This window comes from Typopeltis vanoorti, chromosome 3 (assembly GCF_054136105.1).
Source record: "Typopeltis vanoorti isolate ZY-2024b chromosome 3, IOZ_Tvanoo_1.0, whole genome shotgun sequence".
Classification (NCBI taxonomy): Eukaryota; Metazoa; Arthropoda; class Arachnida; order Uropygi; family Thelyphonidae; genus Typopeltis; species Typopeltis vanoorti.
The window spans coordinates 31,088,978-31,105,399 of record NC_143551.1 but is presented as its reverse complement, the minus strand read 5'-3'; the positions used below and the strand labels follow the sequence as shown (position 1 = coordinate 31,105,399).

At 37.0% G+C, this 16,422-nt stretch overlaps 1 protein-coding gene and 1 non-coding gene across 2 annotated transcripts in view; both read left to right on the top strand.

Annotated features, from left to right (window-relative positions):
- Lamtor2 (Late endosomal/lysosomal adaptor, MAPK and MTOR activator 2) overlaps positions 1-16,422 on the top strand; it is a 49,804-nt gene that overhangs the window by 31,274 nt on the left and 2,108 nt on the right. The window lies entirely within an intron of this gene.
- On the top strand, positions 6,248-6,350 carry LOC150108023 (U6 spliceosomal RNA). The gene has a single exon (XR_016548172.1). It is a non-coding gene; the product is annotated as a U6 spliceosomal RNA (small nuclear RNA).

Sequence of the window (16,422 nt, the reverse complement as noted above, 5' to 3'; positions counted from 1 at the left end):
AAAACTTTTGGAATGAAAATCAATCTGAGCAAAACTAAATATGAATAAATGAAACACAACACGAAAAAATAACAGCATTCCAAAAAGCATCAAACTAAAACTATAAAACCATTATCATACCCACAACATATGGAGCCGAGACTTGGACACTCAATCAGAAAGAAATACAGAAAATCAGTGCGTTCCCAATGAAATGCTTAAGAAAAATAAATAAGACTCACTGGTCAGAATACAAAACAAATGAGCAAGTCAAACACAAATGAAACTATAGTGAAGATATCATAGCTATAATTCTTAAACAGCAATTAAGATGGTTTGGACACCTTCAGAGAAGGTCATTTCAAAGATTATCAAATATAGTCTTGAATGGAATCATTAGAGGAAGATCAAGAGGGAGACCAAAAAGAACTTGGCTACAGTCTTTGAAGGAAAGGTCACAATTATCGACCTTCAGAGAGAGAGAGATGACAGAAATGGCCAGAGATAGAACCAGATAGCAAAGATTTGCACATAGGGAACTCAACCCATCATCTGACAGATGAGAAAGAAGAAGATGTAAATTTTCCTCCTGGAAACTCAGGGTTTTTATCTTGCACACAGGTAAAAATAGGCTACAGAATTCACATAATTTGCAGACAAAAAATAGTGTTGTGGTTAGAAGTAGATTAGTTAATGCCATTGTGTGTGGAGTGGAGTTTCCTCCTGTGATGAGTACTTGAACTCTTGGAAGTGTCATGTAATGATAATAATACTTTCCCTGTTCCAGAGATTTTAATAATGTGGTGATTTTACTATTTTACTTGTATGTATAAATTTTCCTCAACCCAACTCTACTATACGGAAGTGAAACATGGACCATGAAAAGGAAAGATGAAAAACGAATTCAAACAGCAGAAATGAAGTTCCTCAGAAAAACAGCTGGATATACCAAGTGGGACCACAAAACAAATGAAGAAATCTTACAATCCTTGAAAATAAAACCAATTAATTACTACATAAGACAGTATAAACAAAAATGGCTAGAACATTTAAATCGAATGGACAATAGCAGACTACCAAAAATATTATACAGATACAAAATAAGTGGAAAAAGTAGAATTGGAAGACCAAGAAAGAGATGGCATGAGATCGGAACAGGCCACTTGGCCTAAATTCCATGTTAGGAAGAAGTAGTAGTAGTATAAATTTTCCTCCTGGAAACTTGGGTTTTTCAGCCTGCACACGGGTATATAAGACCACAGAATTCACAGACCAAAAAAAAACTGTTGCAGGCAGTACATGGAGGAAGTAGTTGAGTTTCGTCCTGTGATGTATCCTTGAACTCCTTGGGAGTGTCACATAATAATAATACTTTCCTTGTTCTAGAGTGTTTTAATAATGTGATGATACACCATTTTACTTATATGTATAAAATATGACTTCTGCATTGATTTAGTATCTTCCTCTAGGGTCTAACTCCCACTGAATAAAGATAAAAAGGTCGAAACTGGTTTTGGTGGTGATCTGCGTTGCATTATGGAATACTGAGGCAACTGATGTGAAATCCGCAGTATCTATGTACTCTACATACAAGTAAAGTGGTCATGAAGATAGTTCATGCACAAATGTTGTTCACTTTTAGATTAATATTATTATTATTATGGACAACTCCAAGGAGTCCTTAGACTCATCGAGGGAGCCCTAACATCATGTCAAGAACAACTATTCGACATTCACACAATATCTATCATACCTTGCCTTGAACTCATTCACAGTCATGGCACCCACAACAGACTCTGGCAGCTTATTCCACTCATTCACCACTCTCCAAGTAAAAAAACTTAGCTCTAATACCCTTGCTAACCACACTCTTGCCCAGCTTCCATGTATGGCCCCCCAGTCCTATTCTCAAAAATATCTTCTGAATTAATCTTATAGAAACCCTTCAGTAATTTGAATGTCTCAATCATATCACCCCTTTTCTGCCTATCAACCAATCTCTGCAACCTACAAATCTTCAACCTGTTCTCATAAGGTTCATTCCATAGACTTGCTATCATCTTGGTCACTCGTGTCTGAATCCTCTCCACCTCCTCCCCATCAAGAAGAAACCCTGGTGCCCAAATCTGGGCACAGTAGTCTAGATGGAGTCTTATCAAGGCTCGATACAGAGGAACAATAACCTGTTTGTCTCTGCTGGTTAAAGTATTTTTCAGCAACCAAGTAATTTGATGAGCTGATTTAGCCACTTTTGCGATGTGCCCCCTAAACTTCAACTCCCTATCCGCCAGCACTCCCAAATCCCTGGCCTCATCAATTTCCTGTAGTACGGTTCCACCAATGTGATATACTGCTGTTAATCTTTTCACCCCAAAATGCATAACCTTACACTTTGCCACATTAAATTGACATCCATTCTCCTTAACCCAGTCCTTTAATATGAATATAATTTTTCTCGTTGTGTATAATATACTTTGTAACTGAGTGGAAAAGCTTAAAACATGTTTCATTTCCTTCAGATATGTCAAGAGCAGTGACTTTAGATTCCCTAAAAACATTTCTGTAGAATTTTGGGTGGCATAAGCAAGGAGATCCCCTGTTGACAGACAGTGGTAAAATTCATACTGGTAATTGTTTATTATTTGAGAGGTTCCAGGTCACAGAAAAATTGAGCGTTAACAGTTTTCTCCATAACTTTAAAAAGGTTTTTTTTTTTTTTTTTTTTTTTCCCCAAGGATTAGGCATTTGCCTGTTCCAGCATCACTGGTGTGCCTCTTTTTCCCTTTTCTACATTTATTCATATGTTTTAGTTGCTGACATATTTTCATTCTATATAAATGGTCTTTCCATTTATTTTGTATCTTTTCATTTAAACTCTTTTGCTAGAGGCAAAAGTGCATGCATATATTTTTCTCTAAACAACAAATGAAGACAGTGCTTGAATTTAACTGAGTTAATTCCTAATGTCTCCACATGCTTGAGAAATTCAAATGTGTAAAAGTTGTTTTGGCAGAGATTTACTTTTGCATTTCTTAAATGCAAAAGTGTACTTGAGTATACTCAAGCTCAGTAAGGAAATTATTTTTGAACTTAGCACTGGAAAGGTTAAATATAGATATAACCTTAGCTTTTAAACACTGATGGAATTTCTTCACATTTCCTTAACAGTTATTTCTAATTTTAAAGTATCTTTGATGTAAATATTCTTTACCACTATGAAAAAATTCTTCCAAAGCTCTGTATTTATGCCATCTAATCCAGTGTTGAAAATTTTTACACTTGGTTAAACTATAAATTAGATGCCAAGAAATTATATTCTTGGTTTAATCCTTTATCCAAGTGTAAGCAAACAGTTTGCACCTGAAGTAATAGCAGGACTGGGTAACTCATAAATAGAATCTAATGACTTCACATCACTTGCCTTAGTATCCCATAATGCAAAGCACATATACTTATGGACATCTATATATAGAAGCTAATGACTTCACATCACTTGCCTTAGTATCCCATAATAAATTTAGTTTAATCCTTTATCCAAGTGTAAGCAAACAAAGTTTATGCCTGAAGTATTTTCAGGACTGAGGCAACTCGTGGTAAAGGTGGACAGCTCTCATCGCTTGTCTTAGTATCTCCCATAATGCAAAGCACATCTCTTTGCAGACACGTATAATGCTATGAATTAAGGGAAGGGCCACCTACCCAGACCGGTTTCAGGAGGTATTGGAGTAGTTATATTTACTTCCATCTTAGTATCACCACCTCTGGGTCTGGCTCCCACTGACGAGATCTCAATAAAGGTCGAAACCAATCGGGGTAGTGGCCCTTCCCTTAATGCAGAGCATTATACATGTCTGCAAGGAGATGTTCTTTACATTATGGGAGATACTAAGACAAGTGATGAGAGCTTAGTCCACCTTTACCACAAGTAGCCAAGTCCTGAAGATACTTCAGGCACAAACTTTGTTTGCTTACACTTGGATAAAGGATTAAACTAAATTTATTATAGTCTAACCAAGTGAAAAAAACTTCCAACAATCAGTATCCCATAATGCAAAGCACATATCCTTCTTCTCTTCTTGAGTATTCTGCAATTGAGCAGGTTCTTTTCTTAGTAGCAAAAACTTTTCTTCCACTCTCTTCTCTTTCAAGGTTGTGTACCTGTCTCCATTTAGCATGTCATCTAGCATTGTTTTCCTTACTCTCCCTCTGGGTCTTTTTCTGTCTACTTTTCCTTCAATGGCATCTCTGATGATTCCATTTTCTCTCAGAATATGTCCGATCCAATTTTCCTTTCTTCTTTTTATCCTCCTTAACAGACCTCTTTCTTCTACTCTTTTTAAGACCTCTTCATTAGTTATTTTATCTGTCCATTTGATGTTTTACATCCTTCTCCAAATCCACATCTCAAATTCTTCTTCAATGTCCAAGTTTCAGATGCATAGAGGGCAACACTGCACACATAACATTTTATTAGTCTTTTCTTTATTTTTCTATCCATTTTACTTCTGAATAAATTCCATTTTCTATTAAAGACATCTCTTCCCATCGTTATTCTTGCTTTTTGTCACTTTTACATCTTCCATCACTGCTAATAACACTTCCTAGATATTTAAATGTCTTTACTTGATTCAATTTTTCCCCATTTATTCTGATATCCATATTTGCCTCTTTCATTGCTATTTTCATTATCTTTGTTTTTCTTATGTTAATTTTCATTCCATAATTGATACAGGATTCCAGTAATCGGTTCAACAGATGTTGTAATCCTGTTTCAGTATTTCATAATAATACCTTGTCATCTGCGTATCTTATTGCAAATATCTGTCTACCTCCAATCTTTATTCCTTCTTCCGAATTCTCCAGTGCTTCTTTTAACATTGCTTCAGAATACATGTTAAGCAAAATTGGTGACAGAGAATAGCCTTGTCTTACTCCTCAATGATACCTGGTTCTGTTGTACCATATATGTCTCTCACCATGGCAGTTTGTCCCATGTATAGTGAAATAATTAGCCTTCTGTCTTTCCAATCTATACCAATCTTTTCGATTACTTCTATCATTTATCCTTTTACAAAGTGAAAAGCTTTTTCAAAATCAATACAGCAGATATAAACTTCTTTATTCACTTCCAGACTTCTTTCACTTACTATTCTTAACAGTCCAATTGCATCTCTTGTTCTCCTACCCTTCCTGAAACCAAACTGATCTTCTCCAAGAAATTCTTCCACCTTAGATGCAATTCTTCATGTTAAGATTTTCATAAGTATTTTTGATGTATGGGAAATGAGGCTTATTGTTCTAAAATCCTTGCAGTTCACTGCATTACTTTTCTTTGGTATAGGTATAAATATTAAGGTATAAAATCTTTTGGTAATTCTCCTTTGTCATCATCATCATCAAATTCCTGTAATGTACCCTCAAGGGGTGTACAGGATATGATAGTACTACATGAAAAATTTACATCATTACTAACTTCCTATCTACAATTTTCCTCCAAATCAGTCTGTTACTTGTCAAGACTGCAACATTATCAGATCTTACATTTCTATTGTCTAAGGCACTTTTTACCATATAAATCCACCTATATCTTGGTCTTCCTATGGGTCGTTTTCCTGCCAACCTGGCAGAAAACACCTGTTTTGCTAATCTTTCCTCGCCCATTCTGTTTAAATGACCATACCACCTGAGATTAGCTCTGCTAATGCATTCCAGGATGCTGTCAGTGTCAAGTTCTTTCCTAATATCCTCGTTTTTAATATGATATTGCCATTGATGTCATCTGTTCATGCCCCTAATTTTTCTCAGGACTCATATCTGCAGTCTGTAGTCTTTGGTCAAGTGTTTTACTTCTGACCCAGCTCTCAGAATGATTAGTTAAAACTGGTTTGAACACTGTCTTATATACAGCTAATTTAGTGTTTTGGCTAATTTCTCTCTTATTCCATATGAATTTATTCAATTGACTTCCTATCATACCAGCTTTGTTGATTCTGTTGTCTATTTCCATATTTAATTTACCATCTTCACTAAATATTGTGCCTAAGTAAGTGAAATGTTTTACTTGTTCCACAGATTCTCTGTTCGCAATGCAGTTGACATTTTTAACGATTCTGCCTATTTTCATTGTCTTTGTCTTCTTATTGCTGACCTTCATACCATATCTATTACACCAGTTATTCAATTTAGTCAGGGAATCTTGCAGACTTGTAGCGGATTTATTTAGAAGTATAACATCGTCCACATAAAGCTGAGAGCTGACATTAACATCTTGCTTCGGCAGTACATATACTAAAATTGGAACGATACAGAGAAGATTAGCATGGCCCCTGCGCAAGGATGACATGCAAAATCGTGAAGCGTTCCACATTTTTTCTAAATCGTACTTACCGGGTGCGAAATTTAAGGATGTAAGTGAGAGTATTAGAGTGCAAAAACAGAGGGTGAAAGAATTAATAATTGTGGCGGGTACGAATGAATTGAAAGGTGATAAATTTTTTATGAGAGAGGACTTGAAAGTATTGTTAAAGGTAGCGAAAGAAAAGAGTGACAGAGTTAGAATGGTGAGTCTGTTACCGCGGTATGACAGAGAGGAGTTTAGAAGGAGGGCCATAATCGCAAATGACATTATGCGCAGGTTATGCGGACGGTGTGGTGTGGAATTCGTGGACGTGTGGAATGAGTTTGATGGGCGAAAGGACTTATACAAGATGGATGGCCTGCATTTGAATGGACTTGGTGTGCAGAGACTGGAAAAAGTGTTGCTGAATGAAGTGAAAATGGATGTGCAGAACCAGGGAAACTAGAACTACCAAGGAGGTGGGGAAGTGGATATCCAGACATCAGTGAGACAGTTGAGTGTAAAAATGTATATAATGTACCTGAGCCAGCACTAAGGACAAAAAATGGAAATGGGACATTTAGAATAACGCATCAAGATAGGGGTGTGACAAAGGGATCACCGCAATTCATGTATACTAATGCCAGGAGTATTAGGAACAAGAAGGAAGAATTTTTGGCCTTGATTGGCTCTTCCTGGCACAGGTTATTGGCATTAGTGAAACATGGCTGATGGAAGATGATATAGTTAGTGGGATAGAATGTGTAGGTTATAGCATGTTTAGGAGGGACAGAGAGAATAAAATTGGGGGAGGGGTGTTATTGATGATAGCTGATGAACTGCAGCCAAGGAGAATTGCAGGATAGTGAAAGGAGCTCATTTGAGGCTATTTGGTGTGAGATTGACACTGGCAGAATAAAATATACAGTTGGGTGCTGCTATAGACCAGGTGATGGAATAGATGGTGGAGATGGTATGCATAAACAAATAGATGAAATGAGTGGAAGGAGGGTAATTATTATGGGGGATTTCAACTATGGTAACATTGATTGGAAGGAGGAGAGGACACATGTGAGGAAGGAAATGGATTTTATTCAATTATTAAGGGATAACTATCTGAAACAGCATGTAATTGAAAATACTAGGGGTGTGAGAGTGCTTGACCTGGTAATTGCATCTCAAAATTTGACTGTAATGAATATGACCATGTTGCCACCTATTGGTTAGAGTGATCATAAGGTCTTGACCTGGGAGGTGGCTAAAGGTGTGCAATTTGTGATTAAGACAGGGTATATGTGGAATTACCATGCTGGCAAGTATGACAAGCTTAGGAGATTGCTTGGATCAGTGCCATGGCATGTACAACTGCAAGGGCTGGACGTCGATAGAGCATGGGAAGTGGTCAAAGAGCATTTACAGGAGGTTATGGCTGATTGTATACCTAAGGTCCGAATAGTGAAACAAGTAGGGGTTAAATGGATGAATAACATCATTAAGCTTGAGCTGCAAAAAAAGAAACAACTATGGAGGGAATTTAAAGAAAGGGGTGACCTGCAGGCACACGAACGGTATAAAGTGCAGGCCAGAAGGGTAACGAGTGTGGTAAAAACAGCAAAAGCCGATTATGAAAGGAAACTAGCCATGCAAGCAAAAGAGAATCCCAAACAGTTCTTTCAATATGCTGCAAGCAAGAAAAAAACTGTACATGGCAAAATGATTTTAAGGAATGACGATGGTAAAGAGTTCACTGAACCAGTCGATATAGTGGAGTTACTGAGCGCGCACTTTGCAAAAGTATATCATCCAGGTGGTGACGTTGAAAAAATGAAGGAACCATTAGTTTATACGGGAATTGTGATGAATGAAGTGGAGGTGAATAGTCTATTACAGAACCTTAATGTGAATACATCTGTGGGATTGGATGGTATACCGGCACGGGTCTTGCATGAAGTGGCTAAGGAATTATCAGTGCCCTTGACCATGTTGTTTAATCTGAGTCTCGGGTCTGGCTTAGTCCCGAAGGCGTGGAAAGAGGGGAAAATAGTTTCACTGCATAAAGGAGGATCCAAGACTATGGTTGCAAATTACCGACCGATCAGCATATTAGGAGTCGTTGTCAAGGTGTTGGAGAAAGTAGTCAAGGGAAAAATACAGGAATGGATTGATGAAAAGGAGATACTGTACAGAGGACAGCATGGCTTTGTGAAGGGTAGATCATGCCTCAGTAACTTGCTCAAGTTTTATAACATGGTGACGGCTGAACTGGATAAGGGAAATGGGTTTACAGTGATACTGCTGGACCTGGCAAAGGCGTTTGACAGGATACCACATGGAATTCTAATCCGTAAACTACAACATATGGGAATGGATATAGGGTTGGTGAGATGGATAGCTGGGTGGTTGATGGAGAGATATCAAAGAGTAGTTTATTCAGGAGTAGAGTCCAAAAGATGGCCTGTGACTAGTGGTGTGCCACAGGGTTCTATTCTTGGACCACTGCTGTTTAATCTGTTCATTAACGATATAGGGAAGGGTCTAAGTGGGACAGTTCATTTGTTCGCTGATGATGCAAAGTTGGGTAGGGCTATAGTGAATGCAGAAGATGTCAAAGTCTTGCAAGATGACTTAGATAGATTGGAGTTCTGGACTAAGGAGAATGGATGTCAATTTAATGTGACAAAATGTAAGGTTATGCATTTCGGAGTGAAAAGATTAGCAGCAGTATACCACATTGGTGGAACTGTACTCCAAGAGATTGATGAGGCCAGGGACTTGGGAGTGTTGGTGGATAGGGAGATGAAGTTTAGGGGGCACATTGCGAAAGTAGCTAAATCAGCTCATCAACTCACTTGGTTGTTGAAAAATACCTTGACGAGCAGAGACAAGCAAGTTATTGTACCTCTGTACCGAGCCCTGATAAGACCTCATCTCGACTACTGTGCCCAGATTTGGTCACCTCGGTTCCTTCTTGATGGGGAGGAGGTGGAGAGGATCCAGAGGCGAGTGACTAAGATGATAGCAGGTCTGTGGAATGAACCATATGAGAACAGGTTGAAGATTTGTGGGTTGCAGAAACTAGTTGATAGGTGGAAAAGGGGAGATATGATTGAGACATTCAAATTGCTAAAAGGATTCTATAGGATTAATTCAGAGGATATTTTTGAGATCAGGACTGGTGGTGGGAAAACTAGGGGACACCCATGGAAGCTGGGCAAGAGCATGGTTAGCAGGGGTGTTAGAGCTGGGTTCTTTACTTTTAGAGTGGTAAATGAGTGGAATAAGCTGCCAGAGTCTGTTGTGGGTGCTATGACAGTGAGCGAGTTCAAGGCAAGGTATGATAGATACTGTGAGAGTGTTGAACAGTTGTGTGAACATGAGTCTAAGGACTCCCGGGAGTAGCCCGTAGTAGTAATAATAATAATAATAATCTCCAATTTTGATATCATCTTTAATACTATTTTTCTTCATAATGTGATCCATATAGATAATGAATAACAGAGGGGATAATACACACCCTTGTCAGAAACCAGATTTAACAACCATCTTCCTGAACTTCAATTCTAACTGCTGACTTACAACTCAAATAAAGACTAAGTATTTCTTGATATAATGCCACATCACACCATATAACTGTAGCGTATTGAATAGCTTCTCTCATGGCACCTTGCCATATGCCTAGAGAGAAGCTATTCAGTATGCTACAGTATACTGAATATAAACAAAGTTTGTATGCTCTGAAGATGCTGAATATAATACCAGCAAAATATTAGTGTTTAAGTTAATAAATAGTTATTTTCTTATCAATCTGTGTTCGCATCTATACTGTTAAAATCCACTCAAAATTTGTGGCGAACACATAAGCCTTTCCACGCGATTAAGATCCTGACAGCCTCTATTTGGCCTGATTCTAGCTTGTTCTTCACCAAGCTTTTTTTCCACAATTCGTCTGAATTGTTTCTGAAGTATACTTGCATAAATCTTACCAGGAACAATCGGTAGGGATTTACCTATGTAATTCTCACATTCAATTTTATATCCCTTTTTATAAATGGGTATTATGAGAACTCTACTCCAATCATCAGGAATTCGTCCCTCTGTCTAGGCCTTCTGAACTACGCAGTGCAGCCACTGTAGGACTTTTATACCTCCATACTTCTGGTCAAATATGATCTATTCCTGCTGCCTTTCCACATTTCAAGACTTTGATGGCTTTTCTACCTCAGGTATGGATATATATTCCTGACTGTATGCCTGGCCAGTGTTTTTTACCACTTTGCTATCATTGCTTGTTTCATTTAGCAATGATTCGAAGTAATTACTCCATACTTCAAGGATATCTTTTTCTCCAGTTTTCATGTCACCTTTATCATCTCTAATTCCTTTTACAACACTCGTTTCTCCATTTCTGAGCTTCAACAACCTCCAGAATATCTTGCCACCTTCTTGATATTTATTTTCTATGTTCTTGCCAAAGTCCTCCCATGACTTTTGTTTAGCTAGTTTTACACAGTGTTTAGCTCTCTTACATTTGTCTCTGTATTCTCTAAGAGCACAAGCTGACTTATTTGCCAGGAACTTTTGATATGCTTTCTTCTTTTCCTTCACTGCCTCTTTAACATCCTGTGTCCACCATGAAGTTCTGATTTTTCTATCCTTGCAGACAATCTCACCACATGCTTCTCTGGCTGAATCAATCAGGTTTTCTTCAAGGTTTGCCACTGAATCTCCAAGGTTTGGTTCTTGTTCTCAAACTCTTTCATTTTTTCTTCAATAATCTTTGTGATTTTAGTCTACAGTTCACATCTGAGAGCTGCTCAACTTTTATTCGCTTTAAAACTTTCTTACATGTTATTCTTTTCAATATAAAATTCAATTTTATCCTGCTCAAGACTAAATAGTGATCACTTCCAATTTCAAATCCTCTGTACACTCCGGTGTCCTGCACCATGGAGAAAACATCACTATCGACAATAACATAGTCAGTGAGACTTTTCTTATTCCTTGCCTCTTCTCTCCATGTGAATTTGTGCACTTTTTTATGTTAGAACATACATGGTGTTAGTAATAACCAGTCCACATCCTGAGCAGAAATCCAACAAGTATTTGCCATTATTATTAGCTTTGCTCTTTTCTCTAAATTTTCCTAAAATATTTTTGTATGTCTGACAATCATTTCCTATTCTACTATTTAGATCCCCAACAAGGACCAACCTTTCTTTTTTCATTGTGTCAGTTGCTTTCTCTAAAGCCTCAAAAATTTCCTTCACCTCTACCTTAGTAGAATCTTCTGTGGCACCATAGGCATAAATAAGTTTCATTGTCCAGTTCTCCATTCTCATATTTGCTCACATCACTACTTGAGACTGCCTGCCATTCAAGATTAGCCTCGTATTTTTGTGTTGTTGAATACTATGTGTTAAAGATACCAAGTTATTTTAAATATAAACCTGGTTTTATTTACTCCATTTCCCAAGTAAGCAAACAGACAAGTCAGTCAAGTTTGCACCTGCAAGTCTAGCTGATCCTGTACATAGTGCAAGACCAAGGCGACTCATGGTAAAGGCAGAATAAGCTCTGATCACTATTCTTAATATTTACCCTTAATGCAAAGCACATCTCCTGGAGGAGATGTATGATGCTATGTATTAAAGGCAAGTGGCCACTACCCAGACCGGTTTCGACCTTTATTGAGATCTCATCAGTGGGAACCAGGCTAAGAAATACTAAGTTTTAAGTAATACAGAGCTTATAAATATTTTACCAACACAAGTTACCATAAGGTGCTTTGACCTTATTAAATAAAAATCTCAGGATGAGAGTTAGATGTAGAAAGTTTTTTACCTTGGGTATAATATATGTTAAAGATACCAAGTTATTTTAAATATAAACCTGGTTTTATTTACTCCATTTCCCAAGTAAGCAAACAGACAAGTCAGTCAAGTTTGTGCCTGCAAGTGTTGCAAGTCTAGCTGATCCTGTACTTAGTGCAAGAGCAAGGGGCCACTATCCAGACCGGTTTCGACCTTTATTGAGGTCTCATCAGTTGGAGCCAGGCTAAGAAATACTAAGTTCTACCTTTACCACGAGTTGCCTTGCTCTTGCACTACGTACAGGATCAGTTAGACTTGCAACACTTGCACGTGCAAACTGACTGACTTGTCTGTTTGCTTACTTGGGAAATGGAGTAAATAAAACCAGGTTTATATTTAAAATAACTTGGTATCTTTAACATATATTATACCCAAGGTAAAAAAACTTTCTACATGTTGAATACTATGGCTACTCCTTTTCCTTGATTGTCATTGCCTGAATATAACATTTTGTATTTATTGCTCAGAAAGATCTCACCAGTTTTTTGTTTCAGTCACCCCTATTATGTTGATCTGGTACTTATTTAATTCCTCAAGTTAGCTCCATTTCTTTGCCTTTCAGGCTTCTTATGTTGATAGTACCGATCTTTAACTCTGGTGGTGTTGAGTTGGGGTGCGTTTTCAGATTTGTTCCAGTAGCTGACTTTTAGTTGTTTGCCCTAGTTCCCTGGCGGATACAACGGGGGCTTTGTTTAACTGGGCGATGCCCCAGCTGGCATGAAATTTTGTTATGTTGTACCATCATTTTGTATTTTGGTTTAATCCAATAAGAATACAATTTGTTCGGCTAAATCCCAAATTGCCAGCCCATCCTCGTTTGTTCAGTATCCAAGTAGTGGATACTGAACCTTCACCTTCTCATGGTGCACCATGAGAAAAGTGAGGATTTGACATTGGAGGAGGTCTCCTCTCAGTTATACAGCTTTGACCCTTAAGCACCTCTTTGTTCTCCTTTGTTATAAATTACATTTTTTATTTTGGTTATTTCTTCAGTTCCTTTCTTCTGAAGTTGTTTCAGGAATTCATCTATTTCTTATGCCTTTCAACATTTTAGTTCTTTAATGGCCATTTCTACTTCTGTATTCAAAATCTCTGGGCCTAGACCATCTTCATTTATATCTTCTAATGGCAACTGATTTGGTCTATTTTCATTGTCATATAGATCTTCAATGTATTATTTCCATCTCATTAGGATTTTATCTTCTTCAGTTATGATTTCTCCAGTTTTATTTTCGATGCCTGTAGCTCGAATTCCATTTCTCTTGTGATTCATGCCTCTTGCTTTTTCATACGAAAGATCATACCTTCCCACTCTCTCATAATTTTCAATTTCTGCGTATTGTGTTTTAAGCCAATCTTCTCTACTTCTTTCTGCTTCCCTTCTTAGGTGTCTTTATTTTTCCATTTTCTTCTATTACACATATCCTCACGGAAATGTATAATGCTATGCATTATGGAAAGGGTCACTACCCAGACTGGTTTCAACCTTAATTGAGTAGCCAAAAAGTGTCGCACCTTATTATTAAAATACTCTGGATTACAGATAGATGTTTTTCCACATGGTTATACTATTAATTAAAGATACCAGGAAATTATATTCTTCCCTGTAGTGTTACTCAGTGATCACATTCATTTTAGACAAGTTATGGACTCTACAACCATGTTATAAATAACTGTTTTAATTTCCCGACATTTCAACCTTCATATTAAGGTCATCATCTGGAGTATACACATATATACAGAGACAAGTTGAATTACATTTCACACAGTATGCTAAAGGGACAATGATTTGATCAATGGTTATTCTACTGGCATGACTTCTAGTGAAAATAGAATAAAATAATAAAAAATAAATTAATTAATTAAAAAAAACTACATCAAAGCTATATTCTATTTATGATAACATCAGAAAAACATTCTTTCATACAGATAGTTTTCTTACAATAACAATAGTGTCCTAATTTAACATGACAATTGTTATATTAGATTTAAGATTCTGGATTACCTATGGTCCTATTTATAGTTGACTCTTAGGGAGAAAGGTTAAGTGGATAGAATATTGCCTTCCATATTCCTGGGATTTTTAGACCATCATTATTGTTAAGATTAGGGTGGTTGATAAGAATCTCACAGGCTTCCTTAAATTTACGTTCATACCATGTTTTGGTGTGATATAAACAACAGATGCTTTTCCAGTCAATTCTATGTAAAGTGTTCAGAGCATGATCAGAAAGGCCAGCTTCACCATGGTTATTATATTTGTGTTGTTTATGTCCCTTTTGTCTGATAGGAATTGTGCATCCTGTTTCCCTTATATAGAGTAGATTACAGCTGCAATAAATATGGTATACTCTAGGGTGGGCTGGATGAGTTGAGTAAGCTTTTTAATTTTTCAGGAGTTTAAAGGTGGATTTAAGGTTGTATTTTTGTTTATTTTATCTGATGTCCCATTAATGTATGGAATAGTTATAAACTAGACTACAATAAAACTATCTTTGTTTTTAAGTGAAGTCTTGTAGAGAATTTTATTGATAGTATTTTGGCTGTAACCATTTTTTAGGAAAGTATTGCTGATAACTTTAAATTCATCTTTAAGCACTTGTTCATTGGAGCAGATCTTCAAAGTCCTGTGTTTTAGACTAATAATGACACCTAGATTTTGTGTTGGGTGGTGGTAGGAGTTTGTGTATATATTGGCCAGTGTGTCGGTTTCCAGTAAACAGTGAAGGAAAGACGTGTGGGAAGTGTGTTTTCTGCTTTTCGATCTCAATTGTGAACTGTATGCATTTGTGTTGTTTGTTTAGGTGGCTGAGGAAATAAAAGTTAGCAATTGGGGGGGGGGGGGCGATAATGGTGAGCCCATGGCTGTGCCTTCTTTTTGTAGGTAGAAAGAGTTTTGCCACACAAAATAACCAGAACATAATACATGCACAGAGCGCCGTGATAGCAGGAAATTTGTCCTGTAAAAGAAGGATTGTGACATTCGTGAAGAGGGCAGAGATGTTAAAACTGACTAATAAATCATCTTTTTTGAATGTAATTTCTTTGATATGTTTATAAAGTGTTGTGTTTTTAATATAGGAGGAGGAATGACCTACCAACTCCTTGAGTGTTGACGCTAATTTCTTGGCTAGGTGATAATTAGGGCTGTCTATACCTTCGACTATCGGTCGGATTGGTGTGTTTTGTTTGTGAATCTTTGGGGGACTGTAAATTCTCACAGAACGAGTGTAGTGCGGAAGTAATTTTTTGACCATCTTTGGGCTATGTAGTGACTGAATTAAGTAGCTTCTCTGTATTCTTTTTTATTTTATTGGTTGGGTCGTAGTTAACAAGTTGATAGGTACTGTTGTTTGCGCTATCAGATTCATTTTTTCTAAATATGTTGTTCAATTTAGAATAACTGTGGCACTGGCTTTATTGGCTCTAGTAATTATGATGTCCGGATTTGATTTTAGTGATTTCACTGCTGTTAATTCGTGTTTCGTTAAGTTGCTCGTTATTGTTTCCTTATAATTTACATTTAAAATGTTAGCAGTTTCTAAACTTATTTTATCTGCTGTGGTAGTTGGGATGAATCTTAAGTCTCTTTCAATATTATAAATAAAATCCAGTTTGTTAATCGATCTGAGTGCTACGGCAAAGTTTAAACCTTTGCTGAGTTGTGAGAGTTCATCGATGTTTAAGATGTGGTTGGATAAGTTGACTACGTGACTGTTACCTGAAGGCAGTCAGTGGCTCCTGTTGTTCCTTGCTTCTGGTTGGTTGTTGTTATCACTGACTTGTGATTAGTTGTTTCATTCACTTCGGAGAAATTCAAATACATCCGTTGGTTTTCTGAATATTGTCGATATTTTAGTCTAAGAAATTTGGATTATAGGAGATTTTCTTTCTTTGTTTGAAGGATATGGTTTGCCGAGTTGTCTGTAATCCTTTTCAGGATAACCCAAATATCTGCGTTCAAGTAACTTGAAAGTTCAGATTTTAAAATTTGTACCTGGTTTTGAGTCAATTTTGAGACTTTTCTCAGCCACATAAACAAACAACACAAATGCATACTGTTCACAGTTGAGTTTGAAAAGAAGAACACACTTCCATTTCTAGATACACTTGTCACATGTCTTCCTTCTGGCAGTCTTTCCTTCATTGTTTACCAGAATCCAACACATACTGACCAATATATACACATAGACTCCTAATCGCCACCCAACACAAAAACTAGGTGTCATTAATACT